At 44.6% G+C, this 10369-nt stretch overlaps 1 protein-coding gene across 1 annotated transcript in view; it reads left to right on the top strand.

Moving 5' to 3' along the window:
* Nucleotides 1-1277: 1277 nt before the first annotated feature.
* Wdr89 (WD repeat domain 89) overlaps nt 1278-10369 on the top strand; it is a 38361-nt gene continuing 29269 nt past the window's right edge. The window contains exon 1 of the mRNA XM_021179645.3: nt 1278-1330. The gene's annotated coding sequence lies outside the window, so the exon portion shown is untranslated. The remainder of the gene's footprint in view (nt 1331-10369) is intronic.

Genomic DNA, 10369 nt, shown 5'->3' with positions numbered 1-10369 from the left:
AGTTAGGTTACAAGTCCCCTCGGATGGCAAGCTCCCAACTCCAATTTCAAAGATAAAGGTCCAGAAGGCAGTGGAAGCCAGCATCTCAGTGTTCAGGATATGAGATGAGTATGTCAGTTCCTTAACCATTCTTAACCCACTGTAGGTCAGGACTCCTGGCTATGCCATGACACCAAGCCCCATATTACTTAGGAATTGCAACTAATCAAACGATAATCTCTACCTCCAACTCTACTAGCTGTAAATGGGACCAACCTAAACTCACCCTGGGGGATTTCCAGGGGAAGGATACCTTTTAACAGCACCAAGAATCCCCTAGTTCCCCTTATTCAGATTCCCGTGGGTATACACAGTACGTTAATTCCACGAATCCCAGCCGAATGTATTTCCAGGGACAATCTGGCTTGTTCGCCCTATCGCTTAACCAAGTACGTATTTTCTGAATTGTTTACACTGGAGAACGCATTTTTCTGCGGTCTCATGGTTGTTATACCACAGGTATTCATCTATAATGAAAAGCGGGTAGAGTCCACCTAAACTAGATTCTGGGCTTCCTGGTGTTCAAGGACAGAGCTCATTCCCCTATTGATACGGCCAGATGTCATGTCTCCACTACAGTTGGAACATTAGCCCTGTATCAAAATGAAGTTTAAAAGCAACATCAAAACAGGTCAGATGAGACGGGACCTGACCATTATGGACTACAAATCCCAGAGTTACCTGGGGCCGAGGCAAAACTACCTCCAGATTTTGTAATAGCGCTCCTGTCAACCTTGAGTCATAGCCATGCTGGAGTGAAGGCCAGATACTGCTCGTTCAAACCTGCCTGTATCGCTAGGCTTTGTGATCACGTGTGGTTATTTCAGATTCACGAAATCCTGCCTCACCCCCACTCCTCTAGTCCGCGAAACAACTTTCCAGCCGAGTCCGAGGAAGCGGAAGAAGTGCTGGAAGAAGCTGCAAAGCCACATCCGCATGAAAAGGCGGAATCGGTGACGATCGTGCCTTTTATTGGCCACACGACCAGGAAGCTGGGTCCCAGGGACTTCCGTTAACCTGACCTAGAGGGCGGTGTTGTATGGCGTGGTCCGTAGACCGAGTTACGCATGCGCAGACCTTCTGCCCTCGTCCAATCGGAAGGTAGCAAGCAAAGGCGCGCGGCTCCCGCTTCAGTAGAGCCCGCTGGTTATGGTCCGGCCTCTGTGCTATGGACCAATCCGCTTCAGCTTCCTCTATATTTTTACCCAATCAGAGCCGGAGGGCGGAGTTCCAGCCGGTCGAGGGTAGAGCGTGTGTTTTCTCCAGCTCCAGTGTGGGGTTTGCTGCTGAGGTACTTTCTGCTGGGCAGGGCGGGCAGCTCTCTCGACCGGCGGCCACTGGGTGGCACGCGCGTGGAGAGCCCTGGGCGGGGAGCGCAGAAGGGGAGCGGGTGGTGTGAGAGGGAGCACGTGCATGCGCAGGGACCGCGTGGGTCTCCTGGATGTCAGGATGTGGGGTCCATGCCACCCGAAGGTCTCTGCTTCAGTTTCGAGGAAGGGTGGGTAGGTCCCTGCTCGCTCTTGCCTGCCCTTCCTCTCACTCATCCCACACCCACCTCCTGGCTCCGGCCTTTTTCCATATCAAAAAGCAGATTTTTTTTTTTTTTTTCAATTTGGTACGCGGAGCCAAGTCGTATGTGCTGTGATGCAGGCTACTATGCTAAGTGCCTTACGTGTGTCGTGTCCTCTAGGCCACACAGCTGTCCACAGAGCTAGGTGCTGGTCGGGTGTGGTGATACACACCGGGGATCCCAGTACTGACTGGGAGGGAGGTAGAGGCACGAGGCTCTCTTGAGTTTCCAGCTAACCAGTGCTTCTTAGGAAAACTTTGTCACGCACACACACACACAAACCCTAATTCACAACGAAAACCACCCAAGAGGCAGTGCTGGCAGCATCTTATTTTTGTGAAATGTCTCATCTAGGCTAACTCTGACAACTTAAATTGAGGGAATTCAGCTCCTACAAATGTAAAATTAAAGATAGCACAACTAGTAAAACGCTCCTGTTTTCTTTCCTAACTTGAAATTGTTTTAAATCCGGGCGTGGTGGCGCATGCCTTCGATACCAGCACTTGGGAGGCAGAGGCAGGTGGATTTCTGAGTTCGAGGCCAGCCTAGTCTACAGAGTGAGTTCCAAGACAGCCAGGGATATACAGAGAAACCCTGTCTCGAAAAAAAAAAAAAGAAATTATTTTAAAATCCTAAACAGTATACCAGGAAACCAGTTAATTGGTTATTATCCAAGTAAGATGAACTAGTACGAAGGCATCAGTCTAAAGGTCTAGTCCCTAACTTTGCAATCATCAGGTTGTTAAAAAGTGCATGGTCAGTGCCAAATTGCTTCTCAGTGTTGTGATAATTCAGTGAAGATGTGGACTTGTAGTCCCTGTTATTGGTATCAACCATATCTGTTTCTGCTTCTTGTTTAAGGACCGCAAACTCATGCAGCCTAGTTAACAATGTAAGTGTGAGTGAGAAAGCTCTGTGTTGACTACTTAGCCGCCTATCTTGGGGTCAGGACAGTATTATTTAGAGAGCAGAAGTGAGAAGTGCTTGGCCCCGTCTTTTTACCATCAGCCCCTGGGACTGTTGAGGTTTCTCTCATGTCCACCTTTGTTTAACATCTTGACTGTTTTCTGCAACTTTCAGATTTGGTTGGGTTGGTTGGTTGGTTGGTTTGGAGTTTTGGAGTCAGGGTTTCTGTGTAGTTCTGGTGGTCCTGGAACTCACTTTGTAAACTAGGCTAGCCCTAAACTTAGAGAACTTGGTGTTTTCTCAAGTGCTTGGTGTTTTCTCAAGTGCTGGCTTTCACATCAACCGAACTGCACCTTCTATTTATTATAAATAGAACTGAAAACATTGTGTGTGTATGTGTGTATCTTTCTTGTTTTTGAGGCAGGGCTTCAACCTATATAGCTTTGGCTGACCTAGAACTTTGTTGACTAGGCTAGCTTTGAACTCACAGATCCACCTGCCTCTGCCTCCTGCATGTTGGGGTTAAAGGCCAGTGTCCCACATCCAGCTTAAGACATTGCTTTTTGTTGTTGTTGTTTTTTTTTTTTTTTTTTTTTTTTTTTTTTTTTTTTTTTTGAGACAGGGTATCTCTGTATAGCCCTGGCTGTCCAGGAACTCTGTAGACCAGGCTGGCCTCGAACTCAGAAATCCACCTGCCTCTGCCTCCCGAGTGCTGGAATTAGCTTTTTGTTGTTGTTATGGTTTTTTTTTTTTTCTTTCCCACTCTTATGCTAAAAGAACAAACAAAACAGAAACCCTACATTTCTACATTTTCAGTGGTCTCTCTAAAACAAAAGACAATCAAATGGAGGGGAAAAAAAAACCTCACAGTCTCATTGTACTTTAGTCTGGACTCGAGCTCAAATGTATAGTTGGAATATATACAGATCACTGCTAAGCTTTCTGTCTTTAAATATTTTATTACATTGTGTGTGTGTGAGAGAGAGAGAGAGACAGACAGACAGACAGACATGGCACTGCAGCTGTGGAGGTCAGAGGACAACTTGGGAATTTGCTCTCTACTTCACCCTTGTAGGTCCAGGGAATCAACTTTAGGTCATCAGATGAGTACTCCCACTGGCCCTGTTGTTTTTGAAACAGGCTCTTGCACAATACCCCAGGCTGTCCTGAATTCACCATTTACCTTAGGTTGGCCTCAAATCCAGTGCCTCAGCTTCACATAAGCCACCATAGCTGAATATTCCTAAACTTTTGAAAGGGTTTATTAGTTTCAGATTCAGATGGCTGCTATAACAAATTACTACAGATGTAGTGACTTACGACTGAATGCATGTGGCGCTGAAGAGATGGCTCAGGGACTAGGAATGGTTTCTGTACAGGGTATGGTGGTCTATGCCTTTAATCCCAGCATGCTGGATTAAACAGGAAAGGAACCCAGTTCTCCATAAAACCTACCATATATCTCAGAAGCAACAGGAGTGCTGGCAGATCTCTTGAGTTCAAGGCCAGTAAGTTCTACCTAGTGAGTTCTGGAACAGCCAGGGCTACAGAGAGAGACCCCGGGCTGTCTCCCGACCTGTAAAAGCTTCCTGCTCTTGCAGAGGACCCAGGTTCCGTCTCCAGCATCCACAGTGAGCAACTCACAAGGCTCATTCATTTCAGCTCCAGAGGAGCTGGAGCTACTTCTGGCCTCTGCAGGCACCAGCACACAGTTCACTCGCAGACATGCGCACATAGGTAAATAAGCAACACGAATGTATCATCTTTCAACTAAAATTTGATACTGGGCTAATGTCAAGGTATCAAAGGCCTCCTGAACTTCTTGGTAGTCTTGGGGAAGCTGTGTTTTCTAGCCTTTTTGAGCTTCTCTATTGGTTAGGCGTGGCTCTTTTTACCTCTTAGAGATGGTTTCCTGCTCTAGCCCCTGCTGGCCTTGAATGCACGGTAACCTTTCTGTATTAAGTTTCCAGGTGCTGGGATTACAGATGAACCCTGCTTGTAGCACCTTCCTCTTGCAGCAGTCAGTAATGGCTGCTTCCACCACCATCTGCCTCCTCCTCCTCCAGCCAGGTCTCCACTCCCTGCCTCCCTCCCCTCTGAGGAAACTTGTGATATGTAGAGCCTTCCAAGATAGTCCATTTTATTTATTTTTTTTCCATTATGCTTAGTTAGAAATGTGAAGCCTTTTTTTGTCAGAATGAGTCCTGATGTGTTCTAGGGATTAGGTAGGACTTATGTGTCTTTGGGAACCATTACTCAGCCCTCTGCAAAGACTCTGAAGGGTAAAATACCCTGTGGTATAGCGGAATCTGTAGTGTGGACTTTAAGAGGAAAAAGCTTACGTTAGGTAACTGGTAAGGTAGACCTTCAAACTTCTGTGAAAGACCTGAACATCTCTCAAACATCAGAGGTAACTGAATAATCCTTTGCTGTAAAATTAGTATTAATCACTCAGAAAGGTGTCATCATAAGAATTCATGTGACTGGCAGTTCATGATGGTTTTGATGGATGCCATTTTGAATTATTTATGAGATCATAACACTAGTGTTCTTGAGAGAGTTTGCTATTCTGAGGCTTCTTTCCCAGTTTACTGTAGTCATAGCTTTGTACATATCCCTCACTTTCCATGCATGATGATAGGTGATGGGAATTTATGATAAGGAAACCAGTCTTTCAGACAGCCAAATCACTTGGCAGCAACAGTGTATTGCATGGAGAAGGCCAAGTTTGAGGGTAGGAGGGAAACTTGAAGTTGTAGACAGAATCCAAAGTCTAGCCTTAGCTACATGGTGAGTTTGAGGGCAGCCTGAGCTACATGAGACCCAGTGTCAAGACAACAATAACAAAACCCAACCCCTTCAAATCTCGGAGTCCTGTTGCTTCTGAGATATATGGTAGGCTTTATGGAGAACTGGGTTCCTTTCCTGTTCTGTGCAAAACCCAGCAGCTCTAATGACCTCAGAGTTTCCCCTATCCTCACTCAAAAGCATTACCTTTATGTTATTAATTTATTATGTATATGAGCACACTGTTGCTGTCTTCAGAAACACCAGAAGAAGACATCAGATCCCATTACAGATGGTTGTGAGCCACCATGTGGTTGCTGGGAACTGAACTCAGGACCTACTGGAAAAGAGCAGCCAGTGCTCTTAACTGCCAAGCCATCTCTGCAGCCCACAGACATTCTCTTGCTCAAACTCATAGTTTTGGGGTGACAGGTGTGTTGGTTTGCTAAGTACTAGCATAGATACATTGGAGGAAGTGTATGAAACCCCAGCTCCAGTAAGGCAATCATCATATAAAAGCTTCATAAAGATTCGTGTTTGTTTGGTTTGATTAGGAGGGGGAAAGGACCGGGAGACAGACGTGTGAGAGAAGTTTCTGAGGTCAGGCCTGGAATTGGCCTAGATTATTTTCTTTCACATTCTATTAGCTAGAAGTCTGTGGTATAGCTCGGATAACTAAGCAGGTTGTTAGCTATTGATCTGTTGTGCTGGTGTGACTAGCCCCTTCTAGCCAGCTATTTATAACTCAGAGAGTCCTTAGTTTCCTAATCCTCTAAAATCTCCTTTGTGCCTGGCACAGTCTTTTACGTTTAATCCCTGTAGAACCGGCAGCATTGTGAGCCAGCCTTGTTGAGGGAACCTAGAGGCTAGCATGCTCTTTGGTATGTTAATAGGCACCACAGTTAGCCATTTGTCCCTGTTTCTTTTTTTTTTTTTTTTTTTGGTTTTTTCGAGACAGGGTTTCTCTGTATAGCCCTGGCTGTCCTGGAACTCACTTTGTAGACCAGGTTGGCCTCGAACTCAGAAATCCGCCTGCCTCTGCCTCCCGAGTGCTGGGATTAAAGGCGTGCGCCACCACGCCCGGCTGTCCCTGTTTCTTTTGGCGCTGACAAGCCAGTGGTTTAATCAGTCTCTTCAATTTTTCTCATTAACTTTATTCAATGTTATTAATTGTTAATGTGACATAATAAACAGAAGAGAATGTTAATATTAAACTATTTATTTTTGACACAGTGTCTCATGTAGGCCTGTGTCATCAAGGCTGGTTGGATTGTGCATCCCTGTGTACCTTTTGTCTCTCTGTCTGTCTCTACACTCCCTCCACCCCCTGTTTTTTTCCAAGACTGGGTTTTTCTTTGTAGCCCTCATTTTTTTTTTTTTTTTCCTGGAATCTCCAGGCTGGGTGCCAGGAGTGCTGGGAGTAAATGTGTGGGCCAGCATCACCTGGCCCTTTTTGCTTTTTTCCCTCTGATTTTAAATTTACTTTGTAGCCAAGGATGACCTGCTGTGTTTACAGGCATTCATCAGCCACGGCAGGTTTTATGAGGTAATGAACCCAGGACTTTGTACACGCTAGGGGAACGCTCTACCAAACTGCTATATCCTCAAGCTCCTATTTTCTCTCACCTTGAAACATTGTTTTACTATGTAGCCCAAGCTATCCTTGAACTATCTCGTTTGCCTCAGCCTCTGGAGTGCTGGGATAATAGGCATGCACTGTTATGAGTCCCTGAAGTAAAGGGAGGGAGGGCGAAGTGGAGGGACCCTGGGCAGGAAGGCTCTGCTGAGCAGATGGTATTCAGCCAGGAGCCCTTTCCCTTTTCCCCTCTGGCTAGAACACTGCAGTCTTGGCCTAGGGATGGTTGGGAACCTTATGTTCTTTGAAGTTACACATCACATCCCTTTCCATGTTTCTGGGTAAATGATGCACAGTATTAAAGGGTAAGGGAACACTACTACATATTCTGGATGTTTTCTGGAAGTCACTGGGTGTTCCTCTTTCTGTAAGTTTGAGAAAGTAATTTAGTACTTAACATTTTAATAGGTTTTTAGGGTTTAAAATGCTAGGTAAAGAAAGGGAAGGAGGGAAAAACACTTGTCTTCAAGGACTAAGTGGGTACATAATTGACATAATTATGGCTACAGTCTCTATTTGATGTTTATTTATCTGACAAACTTTAGTCCTGGGTGGCTTCAAATTTGTTTTCCTTCTGCTTCAGTGTGAGCTCTCTCTCTCACACTCTCTCTCACTCTTGTGTTGTTCAAGATTGTACCCACAATCTTCTTCGTTGTCTTTGTAGATGTGCTGATGATGGAATACTGCCCCCCCCCCATACTTGAACAAGTGATTTTTGCACTGAGCTACATCTCCAACTCCTTGCTGTCTCTTCTAATAAAAAGTTTATGGCTGGGTGTAGTCATGCATACGTCTCACCTCAGGACTCCAGAGGCAGAGGAGAGAGAACCGTGGAGTGCAGGGTTAGCCTGATGTACATAGTGAATCCAGACTAGCCAGGGCTGCATAGTGAGACCCTGTTTCAAAATAAACAAAAAATAAAACAAAATAAAAAAGGACTTACCATTTCTTGAATGACAGCAGAGGTAGTGGTTAAGAACACAGGATTTTAGTGAGACTGCTCTGCTTATTCCCGAGTCATCACTATCTCTTTATGCATGTGCGTACACTGTAGCTGTACATATGGTTGTGAGCCTTCATGTGGTTTTTGGGTATTGAATTTAGGACCTCTGCTCGCTCCGGTCAACCCTGCTTGCTCAGTCCCAGCTCGCTCCCGCCTAAAGGTTTATTTATTATCATATATAAGCACACTGTAGCTGTCTTCAGATGTGCCAGAAGAGGGTGTCAGGTCTCTTCACGGGTGGTTGTGAGACACCATGTGGTTTCTGGGATTTGAACTCAGGACCTTCGGAAGAGTAGTCAGTGCTCTTACTGGCTGAGCCATCTCACCAGCCCTCTTCTGTTTATTTTTAACTGCTCTGTTTATGCTTCAGTTTCCCCAGCTGTGAAATTGAATAGCAGTAAGCACCTCTTATTTGTTGTGAATATTTGAAGGGCTGAAACCTGTACTTGATAAACACTGTTAATTGAATAAAATTCCTCCCCTTGACTTACTTGATGGTATTAATTATTAATGTGACATAAGTATCTAGAAGAGAATACTTCACATGCTGGCTGGTGTTTAATTTTCTTTCTTTTATATTTTCTTTTGCTTGAAGGCGTTGTTTCTCCTTCTACCAAATGCGTTCTAGGGATGAAGCAAAGGTTACCAGGCTCGATGGCAAGCGCCTTTACTCACTCACTGAGCTGTTTCTCTCTCTCTCTCTCTCTCTCTCTCTCTCTCTCTCTCATTGATACTTTCATCACATTAAAAAATTTTACATTTAGTATGACGGCTTCTCAAAAGTATATTCTTTTTTTTTTTTTTTTTGGTTTTTCGAGACAGGGTTTCTCTTTATAGCTCTGGCTGTCCTGGAGCTCACTTTGTAGACCAGGCTGGCCTCGAACTCAGAAATCCGCCTGCCTCTGCCTCCCGAGTGCTGGGATTAAAGGCGTGCGCCACCACGCCCGGCAAGTATATTCTTTATATATTTTAACAGTAGGATGTTTGGTTGTTTGAATTATGCTGATTAATTTCAATAAATATAAATAAAATGCTTAGTATTACTTTATGTTTGAATGACTCCCTTTTTTTAAGACAGGGTCTCTATACCCATGACTCTCCTGGAACTCACTATGTAGCCCAGGTTGACCTCTAACTCAGAGCTCAGAACTCTGAATACTGGGTTTAAAGATGTGTATCACTATATACCTAGCTTTTGAATGGACATTTTCAAACGCTTTGTAAAATACATGTCTTCACCAAGCTGTAAGTGCTGAGTTACCTAGAGTATAGTTCACAGATAGCCGACCTGTAGAGTGTTTTGTTTCCAAGGTGTTGCAAACTGTTGATAAAACATTCACACTGTCACTAGGACAGTATTCTAATTTGATCACAAGATGATCAGTACCAGCTGCTAGTTTGGATTAGGTAGTCATAAAATAGTATTTCATTGCTGTTTTAGCTACGATTTTAAGTTACTTTTTTTTTTTTTTTACCATATGTATGATTTTCTAAGGCATATAAAAATAAAGTAAAATATATCCCTTACTATTTGAAAGACACTATTAGGAAGTGTTTTAAGAGTTTAGGCCTTGTGGGGCATGGCAGCACACTTTTTTTTTTTTTTTTTTGGTTTTTCGAGACAGGGTTTCTCTGTATAGCCCTGGCTGTCCTGAACTCACTCTGTAGACCAGGCTGGCCTTGAACTCAGAAATCCGCCTGCCTCTGCCTCCCGAGTGCTGGGATTAAAGGCGTGCGCCACCACGCCCGGCGGCAGCACACATTTTTAATCACAGTACTCTGGAGGCAGAGGCAGAGGATGTCTGAGTTTGAGGTCAGCCTTGCCTACATAGTGAGTTTCAGGACATCAGGGACTGCAGAGAGACCGTTGTATAGGCTTTGCCTAAGCTCAGACTCCAGTAGCTAACGGGAGAGTAGGGGAGATGCATGGGGGGGGGGGTTACTCCTTAGAATCACACTTCTGTTCTGATCTTTGAGTTTGTGGTTGAATGCCCCGCCCCAGCCCCTCCGGACTAGAACCCAGGACTTTGTGATTTTTTTTTTGTGTGTGTGTGAGTTTTGTCATTGAGCTATATTCCTAGCCCCTTTTAATTTTTCGGTTTTTCATACATAGGGTATGGAACAGGGTATCACAACGTTGCCCAGGTTGGTACTGAGCATACTCACGCAAACCTTTAACTATGGTGGTCCTGCTACACCTAAGCCCCTGCAATGGCAGAAAAGTGTGCAAGCCTGTTTGGCCTCACTTGACTATAAACTGGGAGCAGCAGATGTGACGCCCAGATGTGCTCGTGCACACCTGTAATCCAAGAACTTGAGTGGCTGAGGTGAGAGGATCACTGCAGGTTTGAGGCAGCCTGTAGACAGAAAAATAAATGATCAAAGAAAAGAAATAGCAATAAAAGCTCACACTGCAAACGTACTCACT

The sequence above is a fragment of the Mus caroli genome, unplaced genomic scaffold (genome assembly GCF_978045245.1).
Source record: "Mus caroli unplaced genomic scaffold, Mus_caroli_1 scaffold_14, whole genome shotgun sequence".
In the NCBI taxonomy this organism is placed as follows: domain Eukaryota; kingdom Metazoa; phylum Chordata; class Mammalia; order Rodentia; family Muridae; genus Mus; species Mus caroli.
The sequence above is the reverse complement of the archived record's forward strand: the minus strand, read 5'-3'. Positions and strand labels throughout refer to the sequence as shown.